The 22,779-nt window shown below is 49.7% G+C and overlaps 1 protein-coding gene across 1 annotated transcript in view; it reads left to right on the top strand.

Moving 5' to 3' along the window:
- Positions 1-1,535: 1,535 nt before the first annotated feature.
- BRINP1 (BMP/retinoic acid inducible neural specific 1) overlaps positions 1,536-22,779 on the top strand; it is a 90,425-nt gene continuing 69,181 nt past the window's right edge. The window contains exon 1 of the mRNA XM_027729917.2: positions 1,536-1,936. The gene's annotated coding sequence lies outside the window, so the exon portion shown is untranslated. The remainder of the gene's footprint in view (positions 1,937-22,779) is intronic.

Below are 22,779 nucleotides of genomic sequence, written 5' to 3'. Positions count from 1 at the left end.
GCCTTGATCCCTCAATCTTCCCTGCTGTGGTGTAAGCCCTTCCTCTGCAGCCTTGTACCAGGGGAATCTGTGAGAATCCCCCTTTCAGCCTTTTATTTGAGCCAGTGTGACAGAATCCAGGGTGGCTTAGCAGGAAGTGTGATGTTCAGCTTTGTGGCTGAACAGTCACTTGGAGAAAAGTACAACTGGGGAGCTCTGGGCACCCTGTAACTGAGATAAGCTAAGCCCCAGCCCTATCAGAGCAGCCTGGAGTTTAACGAAACAGCTTCTAATTCTGCTTAGGAAAGATTTGCTGAAGATTTAGCTTAAGACAATGTTCTGTAGCCACAGGGGATGGATGAGAGAAGGACAGAGTGTCCTTGCAGGCCAGAAGAGGGGGATGGAAGGAGGGCGTCTCCCAGTGCCCTCCTTGCCCCACATACCCTGCAAGAGGTGACTGATTTTTTTTCCTGTGTCAGCCCAGCCCAGCTCAGCCCAGCTCAGCCCAGCTCAGCCCAGCCCAGCTCAGCCCAGCCCAGCTCAGCCCAGCCCAGCCCAGCCCAGCCCAGCCCAGCTCAGCCCAGCCCAGCCCAGCCCAGCTCAGCCCAGCCCAGCCCAGCCGTGACTGACTTTTCTTGGAGCTCCCTGCCTGGAATCCTCACATCACGACGTTGTTCAGCGCTCTCCCTACACTGCTCGCCTTTGCTGAGCTGCCGAGATCTGTCTGGGTGGGTCATGCCCTTGAGGCATCCCCGTCTCCATTCCCCATCCCAAACCTTCCCCGAGCCCAGCGGTCGGACTTTGCCAGGCGGATCCAGCCGGGCCGGGAGGCACCGGCAGTTCTGCCCGCTGCCTCCCAGGGAAACTCCACTCGGCTCATCCCTCCGAGCCGCTGCCGAGCCGGGGCTGTGGAGCCCCCGGTGAGGGTCCCCGAGCCCCCCGAGCCCCCCGAGCCCCCGCCTCCCGTCCCCGCCCGCCGGCCCGGCGCTGTCCGCGGTGCTGAACCGCATCCGCGCCGCGGGGATGAGGGAACGGCTCCCCCCCAGCTCCCCGAGGAAGGGTGGGACCCCCCGAATGTGGAGTCAGGATGGGCACCATCCTGCTCCCCTCGCCCCCAGCCGATGGAGCCCCGCGCTGTCTGGCTCCGGGGAGGTGAAAATAGAAGGCGTGCGGGGGGAGAAAAAAATAAAAAAAAAATTAAATGGATGAGAGCTGCCTGGAATGGCAACTGGTCCCGCTGCAGCCTCCTCCCCAAATCCCCTCGGATGTCCCCTCGGCAGACAAGTTTAGATCCCCCTGCAGCCCCGTCCGGCGGCCCTTCCCGGGCTCATCCTCCCTTCCCACGGCCCAGGCTCCGTCTGGCCGGAGCTTAAGTCCCTCCTTTTTGCCCCCGGCCCCTCCCCTTCTCTAATTATGTACAAAACACTTCTTAGAATAAAATGGCCAGGCTGGGGCTCCTCCCTGCTTTCCTCTTCCCCATTCATCCTCTCCAGCCCGCTCCAAGCCCCTCCCTCTGTGGCAAGCCCAGCCTCTCGCTTCCCTCCTGGAGCCTTTTTCATTTTTATTTCTAACCCCCTCTCCATTCTCCCTGCTGCCTCTGCTCCTTCCCCCGATGGCTACGAACTGAGCAGCAGAAGAGAGGGGGGGGCACAGAAAGGGGGAAAAAAAAAAGGCAAGAAAAAGGAAAAGGAAGAAGGGGAGAAAAGGAATTTTTTTTTTTTTTTATTTTTTTTTATTTTTTGCCTCTGCCCTTAATGCCCGCGGTCTGGATCAAGGAAGGGGATTTTCTGTCTGAGCATGAAAAGGACTGCTAGAGCCCCAGGATTTTCACGCCTGCAGCATCAGCCCCGCACCCAGTATGCGAGCTGGACAGAGAAGCTCTCCCACAAGTTCCTACCGAGCCGAATAAAACCCACGGGCGACCCGATCTCCGCCAGAGAGGGACATTAAGCATCAGGTAAAGGCGAGCGCTGCGCTGCGGCTGCGGCTCTGCCCGTGCCCGGGGCCGGGCTCCCCCGTCCTGCCCGCGTTGTGTAACCGCGCCCGCGGCCCCTCCGCCCGCACCGCCCGCACCCCCGCCCTGGGCACGGCGGGGGATGGATGGAAAAGTCCCGCAGCCCCGTTAGCGGTTCTGCGTGCGCGGTGCTGAGCGAGGGGCCGGGGTCCGCCGGCGCTGGGAAGACTGGGAGCGCTGGTTCGTGCTGGGGCAAGGCGCAGCCCGCCGAGGATGCCCCGCCATGGGGGCTCAGCCCCCGGCTCGGCGGGGCTGGCGGAGGGGCGGGGGTGGCGGTGGGGGTGGGAGGCAGCCGGGATCCATCTGTATTCCGGAGTATCGATACATCCCGGAGCGGGGGGGGACCGTCCCCAAGGAGATGGTGTCATCTCCACTTAATCCGCTGCTCCGCTCGCGCAAGTGACAAGCAAATCGCGGAGGAAAAAAAGGAAAGTCTGTCGCCTCGAATCCCACACCGGGCTGATTGCCTCGACTTCCAGCGGGGATGGGAGACAGCGGCAGAGCCGGGGGAGGGCGCCGATGGCGGGGGGCTGCACCGCACGGCGCAGGAGATGGGTTTCCCCCGCTCAGCTCTCGGTGCTGCTCGCGAGGCTGGTTTGGAGCATAACTTTGCCTTTTTCCAGTCCTTGGGGAACGGGGGCACGGGGGGCATCTCCACGCCATTGCATCATCCCCGAGGTCCATCACAGTCTGGGACTAAAGCCCCAGAGACGATCGGAAGAGGGTTGTAGGTGTGAGTGTGTGTTTTGGTTTTGGAGAGTCCCCCCGTGCTGGTACCTGGGAGTGGGAAAGGGGAGGGGGTGTCACTTCTTGGATGCGGTCTCCTCTTCCCGGAGGGAACCCAGCAGCAGATGAAACGCTGGCAGAATTGGTGTCTGAATTTAGCCGTGTGATTGACATCTGCACTAGGCAGGATAGAAAGGTCCTTCATGCTTTACTCTGGCTGCTCATCTGGATGCATAATAATAATTTGTTGATGACAGTAAAGCTCTTTCCCAGGAGTTGTAGAGAAGTATTTGGAGGATAGTGAGAGGAGGAGGGAGTAAGTAAAGAGGAGATGTGGGTTCGGTGTAAGAAATATGAAAGGTTTTTAAAATATTCCTTATAAAGGAAAAATATTGATCGGCTCTGCTTGTGAGCGACAGACAGACAGACACGGACTCTCTCCCTCCCACACACTGCACAGACAAGCAGCCGTGGTCTCCCTCATGCATGTACACGCTAAGCACACCAAACACATGCTGGGAACTCACACAGCCCAGCCCGTGCTCACACACAGCATCTCGGGCTTGCTCTCGCATGGATGGAAACACCTATTCCAGCTCTGCGGCCCCGCAGTTCCCCCACGCTCAGACACACAGACTGGATCCACAGAAATAGCTGCATTGATATTCTTATTATGTGAATCAAGCCTTCAGACGTTCACATGAGCACACACATGCTTGTCTTCTTTGCAGGGCTCGCAGTAGGTGGTTTACTCCTCCAGCGTAGTCTTCTCCCTTGTAGTTTGCTCCAGGCATTGATTTGGGGTTTGTCTGACTCCAAAGCCCTTTGCGACTCAGCAGAAAAGCTGCTACATTTTGTGTGTCTACGGTTGTTTTATTGCTCTTTGCACGTTCCCAGGACTCAGGAATGATTTCACTCCTGGAAAGAAAGGCAGACGAGCAGCAGCCAGGGGAGCAGGGAAATGGCTGGGGGAGCAGCGGCAATTCCATACCCATCATGCCTTCTCTGATAAGAGCTGGAGTCTGGGAGTATGGGGAGAGCTCTGCTGGAGTTACCGTGGTTTTTAACGTGTGTGAGTGTGTGTGTGTGAGCAAAACCACACACACATCCATAGCTAAAACGCACAGTGCAAGGCTCCACTTCAGTGTTACACTGGTTCAGAGTGAAACCCTCCCATCCTCACAGTACAGATGCTCCCTTTGCAACCCCCTTTGATCACAGATGACTTAGGATGTGTGGGGGAGATGATGTCACTGGTGTTAGAGGTATTTAACCTCCCCCTCTGACCTTCCTCCCCTTCCCCTTTTTCCATAGGGCCTAGTCAGGATACTGTGCAATCCTCCAAGTGCAGGAATATAATGAGGCCGACTGAAGTGTATATTAAAACTTGGGAGAGGAGGAACATATGGTGAATTGGCTTGCTTATAGGTAAAAGGTGTCTCAAAAGAGATGATGGGGGATGAATCTGTGTTCCCTCCTCACCTCCACTGTTTACTATATTGGAAGTACGGATAAGGCTGGTGCTAAACACTATGTGGGAATGGGTCTGCCAGCAGACAATAATCATTGTTGTCTCTGTGACAGAAATAGTTCAAAGCCAAACCCTCCCATTTTTGCTCAGGCAGGAGCCCCAGTGCCTGCTCCGGGCTCATTGCTCGGGAAAGCACTGCACGAACCGACTCCAGAACTCGCACATCCACGCCTGGCTTCCTGCCCACCTCCAGAAATGGATGTGAATTTTTAGACTTTACCCAGGGCTCGGTGTTTATAGCTGATGCAGGGACGTTGAGCAGGCAGGAAAAAATTAATCGGTAACCCACTCCCTCCAAAAAAACCCAAACCGCTGAAGAACAGACATGAGTGTGAAGAGCCCCCAGAGCACCCCTAGGCGCGGCGTTCGGAGATGGGGAGTCAGGGAGGGACCCCCGGGAAGGGAACACAGCCCGCTCTCGGCGCCCCGCGCCCGCTGCGCCAGCGCAGCCCGAGGGCGCTGCCGCCGGAACCCAGGAGGGGGCGCTGTGGCTCCACCGAGCGCCGGGAAAGCGGGGCAGCCCCTGCCCGCACCCCTGCCCGTACCCTGCCTGTACCCTGCCCGCACCCCTGCCCGCACCCCTGCCCGTACCCTGCCTGTACCCTGCCTGTACCCCTGCCTGCACCCCTGCCTGCACCCACTGCCCGCACCCCTGCCCGCACCCCTGCCTGTACCCCTGCCTGTACCCTGCCTGCACCCCTGCCTGTACCCTGCCCGCACCCCTGCCTGTACCCTGCCTGTACCCTGCCCGCACCTCTGCCTGCACCTCTGCCTGTACCCTGCCTGCACCCTTTCCTGTACCCTGCCTGTACCCTGCCTGTACCCCTGCCTGCACCCACTGCCTGTACCCACTGCCCGCACCCCTGCCCATACCCCCTGCCCGCATCCCTGCCCGCATCCCTGTTCATACCCCCTACCCGCATCCCTGCCCGCACCCTTGCCCATACCCACTGCCCGCACCCCTGCCCGCTCCCCTGCCCGCATCCCTGCCCACACACCTGCCTATATCCACTGCCCGCAGCCCTGCCCGCACCCCTGCCCATACCCACTGCCTACACCCGCTGCTCATACCCACCTTCTGCACTCCCTGCCCATACGCACCGCCCTCATCCTCATGCCGGTACCCCCTGCCCATACTCCCTGCCCGCACCCCCTGCCCGCATCATCCTTCCCGCATACGCTGCCCGCACCACCTTCCCTCATCCCCCGCCCGCACCCCCTTCCCGCACCCTCTGCCCACCCCCTGCGCCTGCATCCCCTGCGCGCATCCCCGCGGAGCGGGGCCAAGCGCCCACCGTAAGGCGGGGGCGGCCGGGGGCGGGCGCTCGGTGCCGGACGGGTGCGGGGCCGAGTCCTCCCGCTGCGGAGCCGCGGGGCGAGCGGAGCCCGCGGGGGCCCGGCCCGGTGCACGCAGGGATCGTTCACCCGGTGATGAAATGCAGCTACTTCTGGGACAGAGCCCAGCAGCTTTTCCGTGCCAGCAAATACTACAGGGGAAGTGAAAAATCACTTCATGCATTGGAAGTGCAGAGATGAACTTAGTGAGGCAGAATATAAATTACCCGGAGCGAGGGAGCTCGTGCCCGGTGGTTTGATTTACACCGTCCCCCTCGCGAAAGTATCACGGGATTTTTAACAACCGTAAGGACCTTGGCCCATTTCCTTCCAGGCCACACAGAGCAGCTTCCCAGAGAGGGAGAATATCCACACACACACACAGAGATCTGGCTTCTAGAAGACCCACGGACCCTGGGCTGGTCCTGTGGTTCTCCCCCTTGCCTGGAAATGGTTGCTGGAGCAGGATGCTGAGCTATGGAATGGTGCTGAGCTGAGTCAGGGCAAAGCACCTGCCAGCGGTGTGTGGTACTCCACAGTGTTCCCAGATGCCAGGGGAGGTCTTTCCCTGCTGGCTGTGCCTCTGCATGGCCACATCCAGCTGACTTGCTGGGCCTGGAGCTTGGGTGGACACGGCTGAAGCAGCTCGTGGCTGCAATGGGTGTGGAAAAGGCAAATATTATCAAGCAGAGAGGCCTGGGAAAGGAAACTGGGTACATCTGCTGGGTTCTTCTGTCTGGAGAGAAACGAGCATGGGCAGAGCTGGACTAGGCAAATGAGCTGGCATTCCCCAAGGTTTGAGAGTAGGCGTAGGGTGGCTGTTGCTGGATGGATAGGCTAGGCCAGGGAAGGAAAAGTGCTGGGACTAGTGGGAGGGAGGAACAGAAGGAAGAGCAGAAATCAGAGGAGCAGCTGATTTAGGCTGAGCTGAAGGCTATTGAAAGAATCAAGTTTATTTCAGGAATGCTGGATCAGATCCTAAGTGAAGGTGGTGTAAACTGGGTATAAACATGTCATTTTGAAAAGGAGCTAAGTCAGGCCCAGGATTCCCTGTGCACTTGGGCTGGGGAGTATAACACAACATGTCTCAGCCTTTGCATCCCCCTGCTTGGGGAGCTGTTTTCTTGCAGCCTTGAGGCAGGACCTGCAAGCAGCATCACAGGAGGGAGAGAAAGACTCTCTTATTTATTTTTGCTGTTTGTTCTTCTGAAGTCATGTGCTCTGCATCCATCTTATTGTTGCCTGCACGGCGCAGCTGGCAGAGCTCAGCTCTGCACAGAGCTCTGCTGTGTCCCTGACAGGCCCATTTGGAGCTCAGTGCTGGGTGAGAAGGGGACCCAGGGTGCCACCAAAGCCACTGCAGCTCTGGTGATGGCACGTCTCTAGGTGTTGACATAGCATCCCCAACTGCTTGAACTCCATACATATGATTCCTGGCTCCTATTTCAGAAAAACTACTAGTTGCACTGCTGATGGATCAGCTATTCCACTGGCAATAGGAATAACAGTAAGTCAGAGAGGCAGCAACTGATGGGAGTGAATAATGTAAACCAGCTTCAGATGGTGGCCTGCAGAGGAGGAGGGAGTGAACAGCCCTTGCCAGACACACACTGTTGTTGTTCACTGTTTGTATTGGTGATGGAAATGCTGGGCAGAGGTAGAAGCTGAGGTGCCAGGAGCACCAGCATGGCTTTCAGACCCTAGAGCAATTCTCTGTGTCTGGTAGCAGTGGGCACTGTTCGATGGAGTGTTGCCATCACAGCGACATCTTCCCTCCCAGAGGGTCAGGAATTACAGCAAAGTCAGCCCTGGGCTGACACATACCAAGCAGCGACACAAAAGCTTGCAAACCAAGCTATGAGAGGTTCTCACACGTAAGAGAAGCTCCAGAAAAAACAATTTGCTCCAGGGCTTTTTGTTGGAAATCAAAACAGAATGTAGGAGTAGAGGGAGCTCTCATACTCCCATCCATTCTCCGCACTCCTGATTTCCAGTAGAGTAGCTCTGGATCTTGCAGTCTCTTCGTGCCTGGGATCTGTCTCCTGGTTATCCCGATAGGCAGCACGTCCTTTCACCTGGTGCTTATAGAAGATGCAGCCTGGAGCCTTACGACAGATCTTCTCACAACTTGGACTTTTATATCTATGCATATTCCAGCCGGAATATGTTGTACAGCAGTACCTGTGAAAAGCTTGCAGCCACTTGCTGTAAATCATCCCAGGCTGTCGGAGCCAGGGCTGTTAACTGGCTCCGTGGTGAGTGAGGATCTCTTTCTTAGCCTTTGATTTAGAGCGTGATTTAGAACCTGCCCTGCGCTCTAGACTCTGCTGTGTCCATCATGATTTTGGATGCAGTTCTGGCCAGAAGTCCTGAGTCGGCACAACGGATCCCGTTTAGCCATCTCTTTGCCCTGCTGTAGCTGTGCATGAGGGTGTCAGATGCATTGCTAACACTGGAGACCTCTGTGGTAATTTATCCTTGCAGTTGTGGAGGCTGACTTGCTAAGCAGGGTGGGAAACACCGTGAGCTTTAAAAGCATCGCCTCCTGTGGGCAGGACATTCCAGGTGAGGCTGCAGGGCCAGAAAAATAAATAAAAGAGACGTGTTCAGTAGTTCAGAGGCAGAAAATTACAAAAAAACTAAAACTAACCACGGAAGGATGGATGGGAAAGAGCTGTGACCCTGGGGAGGAGGCTGAGGATTCAGGGCAGGCAGGAGGACTGGGATAAGCGGGTGTGAATCTTTAGCTGGACTTCTGGGATCAGTGGGACAGACAGCAGTGAGGCAGGATGCGGGTGCTGGAGCAGCCTGGCAGCTTTGGGCATGTGGCTGCTCTTCCAGCAGGTACAGATAGTGAGTGGGTAAGCGAACCCTCAGACATATGCTGGGGTACATATGTGGCTGTGGGTCCCTCCTGGCTCAGCCCCCCTCCCTGCCCAGAGCAGGAGGATGCTAGAGTTATTCCAGCCATTTCCCACACTGCTCTGTGCTGAGGGAGACTGGCAGTCAAAATCAAAGGTGTGTTTTGAGGGAGCACGGAGAGCTCAGGAGGTACAAGGTGAGACTGAAAGATGCCTGAGAAATACTGAGGAAGTCAAAGGGAAGAGCTAACAAAGACAGCACAGTGTTTGTGCTAAAACTGTGAACAGAGAGAAAAAAAGCAGCAACAAGGATCTCTGTAACGTAGCCCTAAGTGCAGCAGCTATTTCTAGAATTGCTTATTGTCATGTCGTCCAAATTCGGAGTTGCTTCTGCAAAACAACTCCAGGCTTTGCTGCTTTATGCCTGAGAATGCTGATAATGTGTTTATCTGCCATTTCCACTCTCCTAAAAGAGAACTATAAAGTATTTGAAAATGATGGAGGGTTGTTGTACCATGTTTTAGGCCAGTGAACAGATAAATCTAAATCAACCAGGGAAAAGAGACCAGTTAGGATTTCCCCCACAATATTTATAGGATGTTGGCTTAAAGTAACTTGAGTTCTCAGAAATATTTTGATGAAATCCTTTTCGTGCAATTAGAGATACATGTTTATCAATCCTCTTATTTGCTTCTTGGGGGAGAAGAGTTAAAGTTAAAAGACTGATTGGAATTGGAGGTGCTGCTTGAGGTATTTGCTGACACTTTGGTGATGGAGCTGGATCAGGCCTTGCTAAGACTGGGAGAAACTGGGAAGTGGTCTAACCAAACCAGAAGGACAGTGAAGGGATCAGAAGGGCATGGATGGGTGCTGTCACTCCAGGGATAACCTTTCAGCTGTGTGGGGGCGTGCAGTCAGTTGTCTGAGGGCTGTCATGTGCAGTGTCATGGAGTTTAACTGTTATGAGTTAAGTTATGAGTTGTCTGCAGAGATATTTTGCTTAGAATGTTTTACATCTGGTACCACATAGTCTCCTTGGCTGTCTCCAACTTTCTATGGGAAAGAGGAGTGAATATCCATGTCTCATTTTTCTCTCCTATTTGTGATTGGACAGATATCAATTCACCCTCGTTGTCTCAAGGGCCCCACTGCTGCAGGATATGTCACTGAGTGCTCAGATATTGCTCAAAAATATCAAATACAGACTTGGTTTCACTCCTGTGCTCAGCTGTGGCCGACCCAGTGCAATCCTGACTGCAAAGAGCCCGATCCTGCAACTGGAATCACACAGACAAATTTTTAATTACAGCCCCACAGATATAATGAAACCTATTTCCAGGATCAAAGCCCGAGCAACAGCAAATCCATACACATGCTGAGTGCAGAGTGAATCATGTTTATGATCCGTCAGCGTTCAGCTTCTTTGTTCCAAAATGCTGGTCAGGAAGGCAGAAGAAATATTCCCCGGGATATTATAAAGACTAACATATCATCAGAGGGAGAATCAATGGAGATTGATGGCAAATTAGATGGACACTTGAGACATTAAAAGGAAGGATGGAAAATAGGAGTGATATTATAATTGAACCATATTAATACATTTTAAATTGCTTTACAAATATTAACAAGTTAAATAAAGAAAGCCTGGAAATAATAGTTTATCTAGTCTGGGAAAGTGAGGAGCGAGAAGGGAAATTCAGGTTCCAGTGCAAAGGTATATGAAGGTTAAAATGAAAAGTGATCAGAAGCATTTTAACACTTTGATGATACAAGAACAAGGGGGCACATCAAAATTAAAGGGCACAACTTTTAAAGCAAATTAAAAGGAAATAGTCCTTTCTTCAGTGTATAGTGAAGCCACACAATTCCCTGCTGCAGGATGTGGCTGAGATGAAAGTCCGGATGGATTTGAAGTGTAAAAGGCTACGTAACTTTGTAGCAATTAATAGCATTTGCAGCCCTGCAATCTGGGACAATGGTAATCAGATCTCATGCTTCAAAGCAAAGGCTGACCATCTTCTGGGGTCAGGAAGGACATTTTCTCTCTGCATAAAAAGAACATAATATGGTTGGCCAGGTAATATGACTGGCTATGGTCGATCCCGCTAGAAGCTAAGTCAGCAAGAGATTAGCAAATTGCTTCTGTGGGTGCTGGATTAAGGTATTACAAAAAGGTTTTCATCAATGCCAGGCAGAATATCAATCCAGGAATCTCTTCCTCTGTGTCACCTCCCACAAAAGTAATTTCAGTGATTACAGTAGATACTGGAGCAGGACATAAAAGGGGTGGGTATGAGCAGCTGCTGTGACCCTGAGCTGCACATCTCAGTTTCCTCCATCACCGCCGTTATCTGTGGGATATCTCTGCATTATCTGTGGGATGATGCAGAGCTTGGGCGAGCCTGGAGTCTCCCAGCACTAGGAACTGTGTGGATGCAAGCTTCCCGCCCTGAAGGGCCTGCTGTCTGGACAGAGGAGGAGGACAAGAAACAGGGAATGCCATCACCTCTGCTCAGAACCAGAGGAAGTGCAGCACACGGCTCGGGGATCGATTCAAATCCCGTTAGAGTCACTGGAAGCACTTCAGTTTGCAGTTTTGCCTTGACAGATTTTGAAACTAGTCAGTGGCAGGGTAGTGGAACATTTTAGAAGACAGGACCTTAAATATCACAGTGGGATATGGGGAACAGTTGGAAAATCAGCCCCCAAGGTGTTTGTAAAATGTCACCTTAAAGAATTTGCCCAAGCTGACGCAGGAAGGCTGCGGCAGAGACAAGTGCATGAAACCTTGAGCTTTAACCAAACCAGCCTGGTAGCAGTGACACAGTGGAGAGAGATCAGCTATGGAGCCATGTCCTTTCCCCACATTTTCTCCCCAGAGCCATATCCCCATGCACCTGAGGGTCTCGAGGTGCCTCCTGCAGTGCCTCCTGTCTGCTGTGTGCTGGACACAGTCCTGCGTCCTGCCCGTAGTCATCCACCATCGCCGAGGCCACGCGGCTGGGAGGGAGGAGGAACCTGCCTTTCTCCACTCCCTTCCTTTCCCTTCAGCCATTTTTTGTCCTGTTTCTGAAGAAAGACATTTGGGTGCAGAGAGGACAGGCTGTTGTATGCAGACAGGGATGTTCAGCTTTGACAAGTGACACTTGCTGAGGGCTCCTTCTCCAGTGGCCATGAGTGAGCAGAGAGGAGACTATTCAATGGTCATCTGCTCTGGGGCTGAGACAGGGAATAAAGCAGTTCCTCTCAGAAAAGTGGGAAGGATGGACAGCTGATGGCTGTGAGGAAAGCACACCAATAGGTGGAATTAAGTTCTGAGAGGTGTGTGGGGCTGGGTGGAAGGAGGGGAGAGCTGGCAGGTAGGAACACAAAATTCACCTGCAAGGCAAGTGTGAATGCTGAGACAAATTGCCACGTTGGGACAAATGATTCCTTTGCCTCCTGGATTGCAAACAGGAGAGAGATGTGACCAGCAGGTGCAACTCTGCTGGCGAGGTGTTGTGTAGGTGTGATGATTACTGTGCTTATGGGCTTGGCTGGAAAGGGGAAGGATGGACAAGGGAGCTTTAGTTCTGCAAAATTCACGAGAAAGATGCATGCAAAAAAATAGCTATAAGGTAGGACTGCAATTTACCTGCATTATTGGAAGATTGATTTCTGATGAAAGGAGCAGAGAGAGGAGGGGAATAAAATTTTATAGACGGCAAGAATGGGGAACAGAGCTTTAAAATGGCAGCTGTGAGTTAGTATTCTTGAAGGATTGGTTCAAATGGGACTGCAGAGACCACTGCTAGCTTCTGATTTCCAACCACCTGCATTTAGAAAAGAGAGGGAGACCATCAGACTGGCCTCAGTGAAATTCTGCTGGATTTCCCCCAGACAATCAGAATTGTCCCTGCATTTCAAGTGCCTGAAAGACTCAAAACACTGAGAAGGCTGAAAGGTGAGGTGAGGGTCGAAAGGGAGAATGGCTGGCAGGGATAAGTAGATTGTAGCCTAGGCTGGATAATTCAGGGATATGTAATAAAACTGCATGGTGACAGATAGTGAATAAAAGACTGCAGGTATATTATGGTTTACGGAGCACAGGACAGATGTGTCTCTAAGGAGACTGTGATAAGGAGGGGAAGGGAGCAGTGGATCAGGAGCAGAGGCTGTTTTGGGATGCAAGAGCACTGTGTGAATAAAGCAGTGCTGTAGCAAGATAGTTCAATCATGGTACTGTCACCAACATGTTATATATGACCTTGGGCAGGTCACTTAGGCTGATAGCTTCCAGAAGAGCTTTTTAAATGCATGTGTTTCCATGCACAGGAGCCGAATCTCTCACAGTCAGTGCTGCAGCTCTGAGCCCTCCAGCTCACACAGTGAATCTCAACTACCCAGGGAACTCGGATCCAAGTTTGGCGTGAGGAAAAATCTGGATTTTTTTTTTAAAGAATTCAGCATCCCCTGTCCTCAGGAAATATTACCCCCCCAAAGACTGGTCGTCAGCAGTGCTGAGTATTCACATTTCCAGCGCTGGGCAAAAGCAGCACTGGTTTGCACCTGTCTCCCCTCCACCCTGACAAAATGGCTCAACCTTTAGAAATCTGGCCTGAATTAATGTCTCTCCTCTTTGCCCAAGACCACTGGCAAAGTCGTCCTTTTACTGGAATATCCCTCCCTTGCACACAGAAATGGGGACTTCCACAACACCCACAGCGAGGTGCAGGGGCAAACACACACACATAGAGCTGTGCATTGTGCTTTAAGGAGCCTGAATCAAGGCAGTAAATAGCAATTAATGATAAAGCTGCTTACATTAAAAAGAAGAGCAAAAGAGTCTGATAAGTCCTTTCTGCCAGTGGATTCTCCTGCAGTGCTTCTCATTACTTTGTTTTCGAGTCTGAAGGCAGAAATTTTGTCCGTGGCTGCACTTTTTTTCCTCGCTGCTGCTCCTCCAAGGCAGCTTTTTTGTAGAGCCTTGAGACCAGTGAACTGCATTGCCCAAACCCTTCGTGGCTCAGATAACTTTGATGCTGGGGCATGACCCTCCCTCGGGTGCCATAATAGTGGTGGCCAGAAGTGCTGGGGACAAACACACACTCTGCTGCCCTTGCGCAGCGTTCCTGCTTGTCTGCAGACCTCCAGCTATAAGATTTGGAGCTGGGGAAAAGGAAATCAACAGGAGAGCTGAGACACATTCTGGCTCTTATTTTTAGGTGTGATTTTAAAGCTCCAAGCACTTGAAAGGATATGAGGACTGATTTCCAGCTCAATAATGCAGACTTTCTGTAGTAAGAGGCTCAAGGATGCATTTTCCATGCCCCACATGCAGAGTGTTCAAGCGTGCAGGGTCTGCTGGGACAGTGCTGGAGGATTGTGGAGGATGACAATAAGCCTTTGGAGGGTTTGTGCTTACTCATATTGCCCACAACTGATGTTAATAAAGCAAAATATACCCAGAACCGGGTTACTTCTTAGTGGAAGTTTCTTTCCTCCTGAAGAAAAACCCCAAGAGCAAACAAATGCAAGTGCAATGTCTATGGCTAAGGGACACAGGAGCCAAGATCTTTGGCAATGTGGAAACACCTGGAGATATTTTGATGCCCAATTCCTATATATGTGCCTAATTCTCTTTAAATCCACTGGAAGCTAAGCAGGTGATGGTTCCCAAATACCTCTGGGACAAAGACTGCTGGTGGGTGGCTGTGAGGAGGGTCCTGTGCTTGGGAGACCAGACATGACAACAGATTCAAATGAGGCCTGAGGAGCAGGATCCCTGGAACAGGCTGTTCCCATCCCTGCGTGTCTGTGTTCCAAGAGCTCTTTAGGGGGTTGAGTCAGGGATTGCTGATTCAGGGAGCTCTGCTTTTTTTTTTTTGCTTAATGTCATATGCACTTGGACATCCCACATCCCAGTTTTCTGTAGGGACCTCGTGCCTGTTTGGTTCCGTGTTAAGGGTGCTGGAAAAAAAATAAAAATGAGAACCAAGAGAAGAGAAAAGAAAGAATTCAGAGAAATAGAGGGTAAAAAGGGATTGTGTCACCGTCTTAAAATAAACCAGCGCTATGTGGCAATTTCTAATGGAAAAAGTAAATCCACTCTCAGATCATTTCCTGGGAACTTTTCTCTCCCTTTTGATACAAGGATTTGCTCATTTATTTTTCTGTAAATCTAATTATTTCACTCTAATTTCTCTGTTGAATGCAGGTTTAGACTAGAAAGAGCAAAGGACTCTGAAAGTTGTCAGCTTAAGAAATTCACAGAAACTCAGCCTTGCTGATATCCCTCATGTTGTTATGAAGATCTGACAGACAGTTATTGGAATTCCTGGTAGGAATAGGTGAATAATGACTTCTCTTTTTTTTTTCCCATCAGTTTGGTTCTGGAACAAAAAATGAAGGGAAAAAACTACTTTAAGGTATTTAGATATAATTAGCATGGCAGGGAAAGAATGAAAAGATTTTATATTTGAGACTAGAAGGAAAGGGGAGTAGAAAATCACTTCAATATTTACATTTAGCAGAGAAGCATAACCCTTTTTTTTTTCCCATAGCCATATTGTTCCACTATTGGTTGGTTTTGGGTTTTTTTTCACTTCTTTCTAGATCCACTTACCAAACACCTCATCAGAAAGCATTTAAGTTAAGAAATAATGCAGTTGTGTATTTGATCCTTTTAATTTTTTTTCCCACCCCATTTTTTGACAGTAACTGTCTAATGAATTCAATCTGAATTAATAAACACTGGCAGACAATCCCCAAGCACTTTTTCTGAGCCTAATTTTAGGATGTGTTAAAAACAATGTCTCGCATCCTTAGTGCCTGTGATTGCAGTTCCCTTTATGCTACAGGCAGTTAAAGACAATTCATACCTCAAATAACACACACTCAAAGGGTCCAGAGCGATGGGAGATAAAAGGAGAAAGTAAAAAGATTTGTCTGAAGTCAGATTAAATCAGGAGAAGGAACATATAGAGAATCCTGTGCTCTTGACTTACATTCCCCACTTTCTCACTAGCCTATGGATTAATTATAAATCTCTTTCTCACCCATTAGATTTCTCTCATACTTCTTCTACTCCTGCACTTTCTCATTCACACCTTCAAGTCTTTGCTACTCTTCCTTTAATCCGAGTTTCCTGACACTCTTATTTTTTTGCACATTTCCCTCTTTCTTCCTCTGCTCCTCCTGGAGAGGATTGCTAACGAAGTGGCAAGTGTTAATAACATGTCTTGGCTCTGCCTGCTGGGGTGGATAAAGAAGAGGCACGGTGGGTGAAGAGTAAAGAGGGAGGAAGGGATGATCTGAACTGATTTCTGGACAAAGGTGTGAAGAAAGGCAGAGGAACCCACTGCACGCTCGGAATGCTCACTGTTGTGGGAGCAGAGTCTGAACTGAATATCTTGGGAGGAGAACATCAACATATTTGCAAGGTGGACTTGTACCCTCAGGGATACAGAGGGCAAAGGGGCAGCAAAGACTTACAGGACTGGGAGATGTGTGGGGAAAAGGGAACCAGCAGATCTGCCCTCTTTGCTGGGACAGGACCTCAATCGGGGATTTATCTGGATGGTTTGTGCACAGGGACTTGCAGTGCTGAAGTAAAATCAGCTGTGAATGTGCATATTCAATGAGACAGGGGTTGGTGGTGCTCCCTGCACACCAGGACTGCCATGCTGGCAGGGATTAGACAGCCATCTGCTCGCTACAACACACTCCCAGGTCTGTACCTGGGTCCGGGATGTCGCCGGAGCTCCCACCGACTTCCTCAAATCCCGCGTGTTTGTCACTGCAGCCTCTGCTGTGTGGGGAATGGACAAACCTGGGCAGGGCCTGGGGGTTTAGGGGACAGAGGCATCAAAAGGGCACGCAGGAGGAGAGGCTCAAGAGCCTTTACTTCGGGCTGACAGCTGCAGCTCCCTGAGGAACACAGGCCAAGCCCACAACAGCTGGTTGGAGAGACCGTGTGGGCGCTGTGGGAACAGAGATGTTGCCTGGTCTGCAATCCAGGCAGGAGGAGGGAGAAAACAGAGATGTAAATTAGAAGGAAGTTTCCTTGAGCTGCTCTGGTCTGAGAATATTATACCAAGAATAAAATGTCCAGGAATAGCTGTCTGTCATTGTAAACAGTCACATTAGCCATGATGGATAACTTCAGGCTATGTCTTCATGAGCACAGTAGACTCTAAATACTCTTCTTTCTCTGGAAACTCCTTCCAAACACCTTTGATTTCACAGGGATAAGCCAGCTGTATTCCTGTTCTGCATTTAATTTAACACTCACAGAAAATTATTTATCTAGCTAGCTATTTATTATCGAATTCCACCTCTGCAGTTGAGGAAAGTCTGTTTATTCCTTTTCCACAGCAGTGTCTCTGTCTCTGGCAGCTCTGACTAGCTGCTAGGTGCCCTGGGGAATGTCGAAGCAGAATTAATTAATCATGACCAGCGATGGAGGTGTTTTTCAGATTTGGATTTGGCCAGCTTGTTGCACAGGATCTTTCTGGGAGTCAGGCTGTTGAAGACACGAATGTGACGCCTGCTCTGGATTGCTCTCAGCCAAAGTCACTTTGGGAAGCTGCAGAGGCATGTAGGATCTCTCCAGTGCGGGGGAGATGTAGCAGAAGTCAGCAGTGTGCTGGTGGAGGGGACTGCAGGACACCGTGCCAGTGAAACTGTAAACTGCCACTCAGCATGTCCTGTCCTTCCCCCAGCCCCAAAGGTGTGAATCTCTCAGCATTCACACAGAAGTCTTTCCTGAATGCCTCCATTGGAGCAGGAGGAGTTGTGATGGCACCTGGCACTTGCCAAACTGGAAGTCACCCTTCAGCATGCCCACGAGTGATGGCAGTGCTGGCCAACTGCACAGGCTGTGCTGAAGCAGCAGTGTTTGCTTTACAAACAGCTCTGAATTCTTCCAGACCCTCTTCCCTCCCTCTGTAGAGCCTGGTGGAGCATGTGCTATTCCTCCTGCTCAGTGATTTCCTCCTGGCAATGGGGAAAGGTCAAGTGCCCAGGCCAATTCTCTTGGATCTGTCCTCACCCTTCAATTCCTCTGGCCATGAAGGGCTGATGATTTGCAGAGTGGGCATGGATGGGCAATCCCTCCCCGCAGGAGCATTCCTGCTTTCCAAAGACACTCCACAATATGGCTTGGAGTAATGAAGCATTTCCCTCAAGGACTCTTCCAGGGGGTAATTCAGTGCTCCACTGTACCCTTGCTGTCAGAGGGATAGGGCTCCAGCACCACAGATGTGCTGATGACAAGGGGTAAGATCAACTTTCAAGTAAATTATCCACGGTGTTCAGAATTTATCATCCTCAAACCTCTTTTTCTGCCTTCAACTTGTTCCATTGTTGCCTAACACAGAAACAAATTGAGGCACTTTGCTCCTTCCCCACCCCAGAGATGAGGCCACGTCTGGGATGGAGCCATTTGTGGGGTGGGGAGGTGGAAACCTCAGCTTTTAATGGAAGTCTCAGACTCCAGCAGTGCTCACTATTAGCTGAAAGCTGTAATCCATAGTGACAGGCCAGCTGGAGCACAAGGAGACATCCAGACAGATCTGCATGCAGAGGTGCCCTCCCAGCAGCTGCATGGGGAAATTCAGATTTCTGACCGCAGTGCCTGGTGGTTGAGGCAGGTCTCTTTAAGAGGAAGAGCAGACAGAAAACCCCCTCTGCTTCTGTAAATAAACCTCCAAAGTTGAGGGATGCTTCTCCTTTTAATTCCCACTGCACAAACACTGTGGTGGTGAGGACTGACCCCTCTCTCCGAGGGGTGCTGAACCTTTGATAGGAAGGAGCAGCTCTTCCTATGTATTGGAACCTTCTTTTACCCTCATGAAAGGGGGGAGAAGGGAAAGACAATGGTCAGGCATGGCCTCTATGGGAAGGAGCAGCCCTTAGTACCTGCTGGAGCTTCCTTTTACCCTGATGAAGGGAGGAGAAGGAGGCTGGTCGTGCCCTGCCTCTCACTCCATCCACCATCAGGCACAACCTCACGCTGGGGTCCTGCTTTTCTCCCCATTTAAAATGGACTGTGTGTCCTCTGGCCCTCCAGCCCTGCCTCCATCTCCTATTGAGCTGCACAGGAGCCGCTGGGGACATTTCCCTCCATGAAATGAGGGATCAATAAGTTGCCTCGTTCCAGGCTCACTCTGCGCTGCCATTCTCGCCCTCCCTTTTGCCACTTGCTTTGCCCTTGTTTTCCACTCACTGTCACCACCACCAGCACGGAACTGATGGCAGAAATTCAGAGCCTATGCATGGAGGAGCAAAAATGTGGTTTAAAACAAGAAAAAAATCCCAAACCAAGCAGGTGGACTTCCAAGAAGGAGGTGGAATATATCTTTTAAAAGTACATAAGTGGTTTGGAAGCCAAAGGCCCCAGGAGGTCAATGGTATTCAGGCACAAATCCCTGATGCTCATGAGAACATTGCATACGAATTCCACTCTGGGAAAATCTGCATTTTCTTCCTTTTTTATCTTTAGCAAGCAGAGAAGTTGGTTTTCTGGTGTGCAGAGGGGAGTGGGGCTGTGCCATGCTGTCATTGAGCTGACAGACCTGCCTGGAAAATGGACATGCTATTTCCTTGGGAAATTCTTGCCTTTTGATATGTGGTTGGGGTTTTTTTTTTTAAGCTTCAGCCTGAAGGAGAACCAGGATCCCACAAGGCTCTTACGACCTAAAAATTCAAAAGTAATAATAATTTGAGACCATCAATATTTTCCGTTCCTGTGGTGCTGAAGCACTAAAATGCCATGAGAAATATTTATCACTGTCTAATGGTAACACATGCAATAAATGAAACAGCGTCAAATATTTTATTCAATCAACAGTATATTTTCAACTTGTATCAATACAATGCAAAATGTGTAAAAATGTCAAAACAAATTAACTGAAACAATATAAAAATAATGTGTTTATTTCCTCAAAATTAAACATTTCAACACGACTGAAATGAAAAGAGAAAATCAAACTGATTTGTTTTGACACTTTAAACGTAAAAAAGTTTGTCAAAATTGACATGTTCCCGTGCAACGTTTGGATTTCGAGAGAACTGCGTTTTCCTGTGAAAAACTGTTCTGTCAAAAATTTTTGACCAGCTCTACTTACAGTCTATCTAAACAGACAAGCATCACAGCCAAGACTCTCAAACGCTCCAGGTGGTCAGGAGATGGATTTAGCACAGAGCAGAACCGTCTCAAAGAAGGAAATAAATAAACCTCACAGCTAGAGGTGGCCTGAAACTTGGCTCCCAAACTGCTTTAATGTTGGAGATGCTCAGACCTGAGTGGTTTTGGTCTTTAATCCTGGCAAGGACTGAATTCCTTTGGTTTTCAGCAGATCTGTGTTGCAGAACTGATGGGAGAGAGTGTTGGTGATGGTGAGATTCCAGTGCAGACCCTCAATATCCTCTGGGATTTTTCAGTTCTTGGCTTTGGTTGGCATTTAGCTGGTACCAGCCCTCTGGGTTTCACTGATTATTACTGATAAGGGTGAGATGGCTTTATTTTTCACACATCCTTCTGTCTCAGTGGGATTTCCAGGCTCAGTGCTTAGGGAATAGGTGGGAATGCAGTGCTGCAGTACAGCGGCTCCAGGGTTCAGGGCTGGTGAGAACAGCTTTGGGTAGTTCTCCCACCTTCATGATACACAGATTTTAAATCTTCTCATTATATAAATGCAGTTCCAGGTTAATTCGAGCTTCTAATTTAATATTCTGTTCCAAATTAAGAGTTAATATGGTGTTTGATTATCTTTTTGCAATGAGATCCAACCCAAGGCTCATTGACTTCAATAGACCTTCCAGGAGAACCTGCAGTGGCAGAGCCTGGGCTGGTGCATTCTGAGAGCAGGAGACCTGCACTCAATATTTCTGACTTCTGTTTCCAAGCTGCCCATAAAATGGTGTTTTCTGGGGCTAATACATTTTCTAGCTCACATTCCTATCCTGAATTTAGGCACCTGTGCATCAGTGTGCACATGACTTCCATATGGGGTGGCAGGGCTGGAGAAGGGGCTGAATCTGGGTGTTTTCAGCCTCACACGAGTGTCCTGTGAGCTAAAGGAGTCCATCCTAAACACTTAAATTAGTGATTTGTGGAACACATCTCCAAGTCTCTGCAGAGCATCCCTCAGGGAGTTGCAGGAATGTGAAGGGAGCAGTTCTCCTCACCCTGGTCCCACGTGCAGCTCTGTTCCTCTGCACAGCTCTGAGCTGGGCTGTCCTCTGGAGGTCCCACCTTGTCTCTGGAGTGTCCTGGCAGGACTGTGCACTAGGGTCTAAGACAGAGCCTGAAGGAGAATGTATGGCCAAATGCACATGGAGATTTTTATGGCCACAGCAAATTCCTCATCTGCTCAGTGGGATGAGGAAAGCAGAGCTGCCTGAGGCCAGGAATTGCAGCTGCCAACTCAGGGTCCCTTCTCTCTCCACTCTTCAGCTGCCCCTGGTTCCCTTGGCTTCATCCAGCTGAGTGGTGGCTGAACCTGGTGCCCAGAAGGAAGCTCCAAATTAAATGGTGCTTGTCACCCTGGCTGGCAGGGCTGTCATTATCCAAGCAACAGGAGCTGTACCAGGAGAAGCCCCTGGATTTTAATCCCTTCTGCTCCTCCAGTTAGAACAGAGGAACACAAATGACCCAGGTCAGAGGCTAAGCTCCTTGCTGAGAGACAAGAAAAATGGGAAGATAAACCATTTGCAAGGATCATTTGGTAACTTCATCTTCTTAACATACCTCAATAAGCAGTGGTAGTTTGCATTCCCCAAACCCTATGGAGTGGGGTCACTCCATGTGGCTTTTGTGGCAAAGTCTCTGCCCAGGAACGAACTTCAGAACAACAAAATTATTGCAAGAATGTCAGATGTGAGATAAGAGTTGACTTTCTTGGATTTAATGTTACACTATTGCTCTTCAGGGCAGTTTGGGCATCAATTTTCATTTCCTTCAGTCTCTCTGCTTACAGGTCCCAATGGTTGCAAGGGAATATATTAGGAAAGCAAGACTGGCACACGGGATGGAACAGGCATGAAACCCAAACCCAGGGTTTCTGGACCTGACACAGGCCTCACTGAACTGACTATTCAGATTACTCTCCTTCCTAAATTTCCAGTAGAAACTGTAGGGAATAGTATGATTTTTGTTCAGTTTATTGTGTCTGGTTTGCAGGTGTTTTCTTGTTCCAAAATGCAAGAACAGTATTAAATGAATTTGGATATTTCCTCTTATGCATAAATTACAAAATCTATTTTGGCTCAGTCAAAACACGCTGTTTAAGAAAAACACTTCATTTTGATTTTGAATGTATATTACTCAACATGTAATGAAAAACAAACCACAATCTTGAACCGATCCTTTCCAAACTGAACACTCGACACATTCTGTTCCAAAGAAAAGCTGACTTGATCAAAATGCCTTTTTTTTCCCCTTAAATCAACAAATTTCTACAAAGTGTTTTGCCTCTGATGAATTGGCATTTTCCTGACGTGAAATGAGCAATCCAAAAAAATTCTAAGCAACTCTGTGGCAAGTCCCAGCTAATTCTGGAATAGTAGCAGGAAGGTGCGTAGGAAGGGTACTGCAAGGAGACGTAGCATTGAGCTGAGACTTAAGAGATTTGGGCTGAATTCCTGAAGCAGTTATAAAATGAGCTGGGACAAGTCATTAATCTACCCCGTGTCTCAATTCCCATTCTGCAGAATGGAAAAAGCAGCACTTCCCGATCTCCTAAAGCTACTGCAAGGATAAAAATCTATTAACACTTATGAGATTACTGGACTTTGATATGAGGTGTATAAATACAGAGGAAGGCAGAAGAAAGGGCTGCATTTTTGTGTAACTTAGAATGAAATTATGGGGAAGTGGACTAGCTAGGACAATAATTTAATAATAGTAGGAATAATTTCAAGTTCAGGGCAGTGCTTAATAGAAATCACTGCTCACCACCCATCATATTTTTTTTTTAATAAGCAGCTCAGAAAAGTGCAATTTATCATTATTATTATTATCATCTATATTCATCCTATCTCTGCCACTTCACAAATGAGAGGAGTTCCTCACAAACATCTACAAAGAGAGCTCATTATCCAGCCTCCCTATTTTTAACTCTCATTTGTGACAATAGCTATCAAAATCCTGCCAACAGTCGGGCTGCTGGTGTGCTGACACCACTGCTCCACAGCCCGCTGAGCGGTATTATCTCACTGTTCCCTCGTGCTCCCCCATCTGTCCCTGGCCATCTGGTGTCCTTGGTCTCCTAATTAGATTGTGAGTTTTTTGGGGCATGGACCGCCTTGCTGGTTTCTGTTCGTGCAGCACCTACGGCGGGACCGGTCCG

Source organism: Pipra filicauda, unplaced genomic scaffold (assembly GCF_003945595.2).
Source record: "Pipra filicauda isolate LSUMZ 115617 unplaced genomic scaffold, ASM394559v2 scaffold121_size3267253_pilon, whole genome shotgun sequence".
NCBI lineage: Eukaryota > Metazoa > Chordata > Aves > Passeriformes > Pipridae > Pipra > Pipra filicauda.
This window is presented reverse-complemented; position numbering and strand designations above follow the sequence as displayed.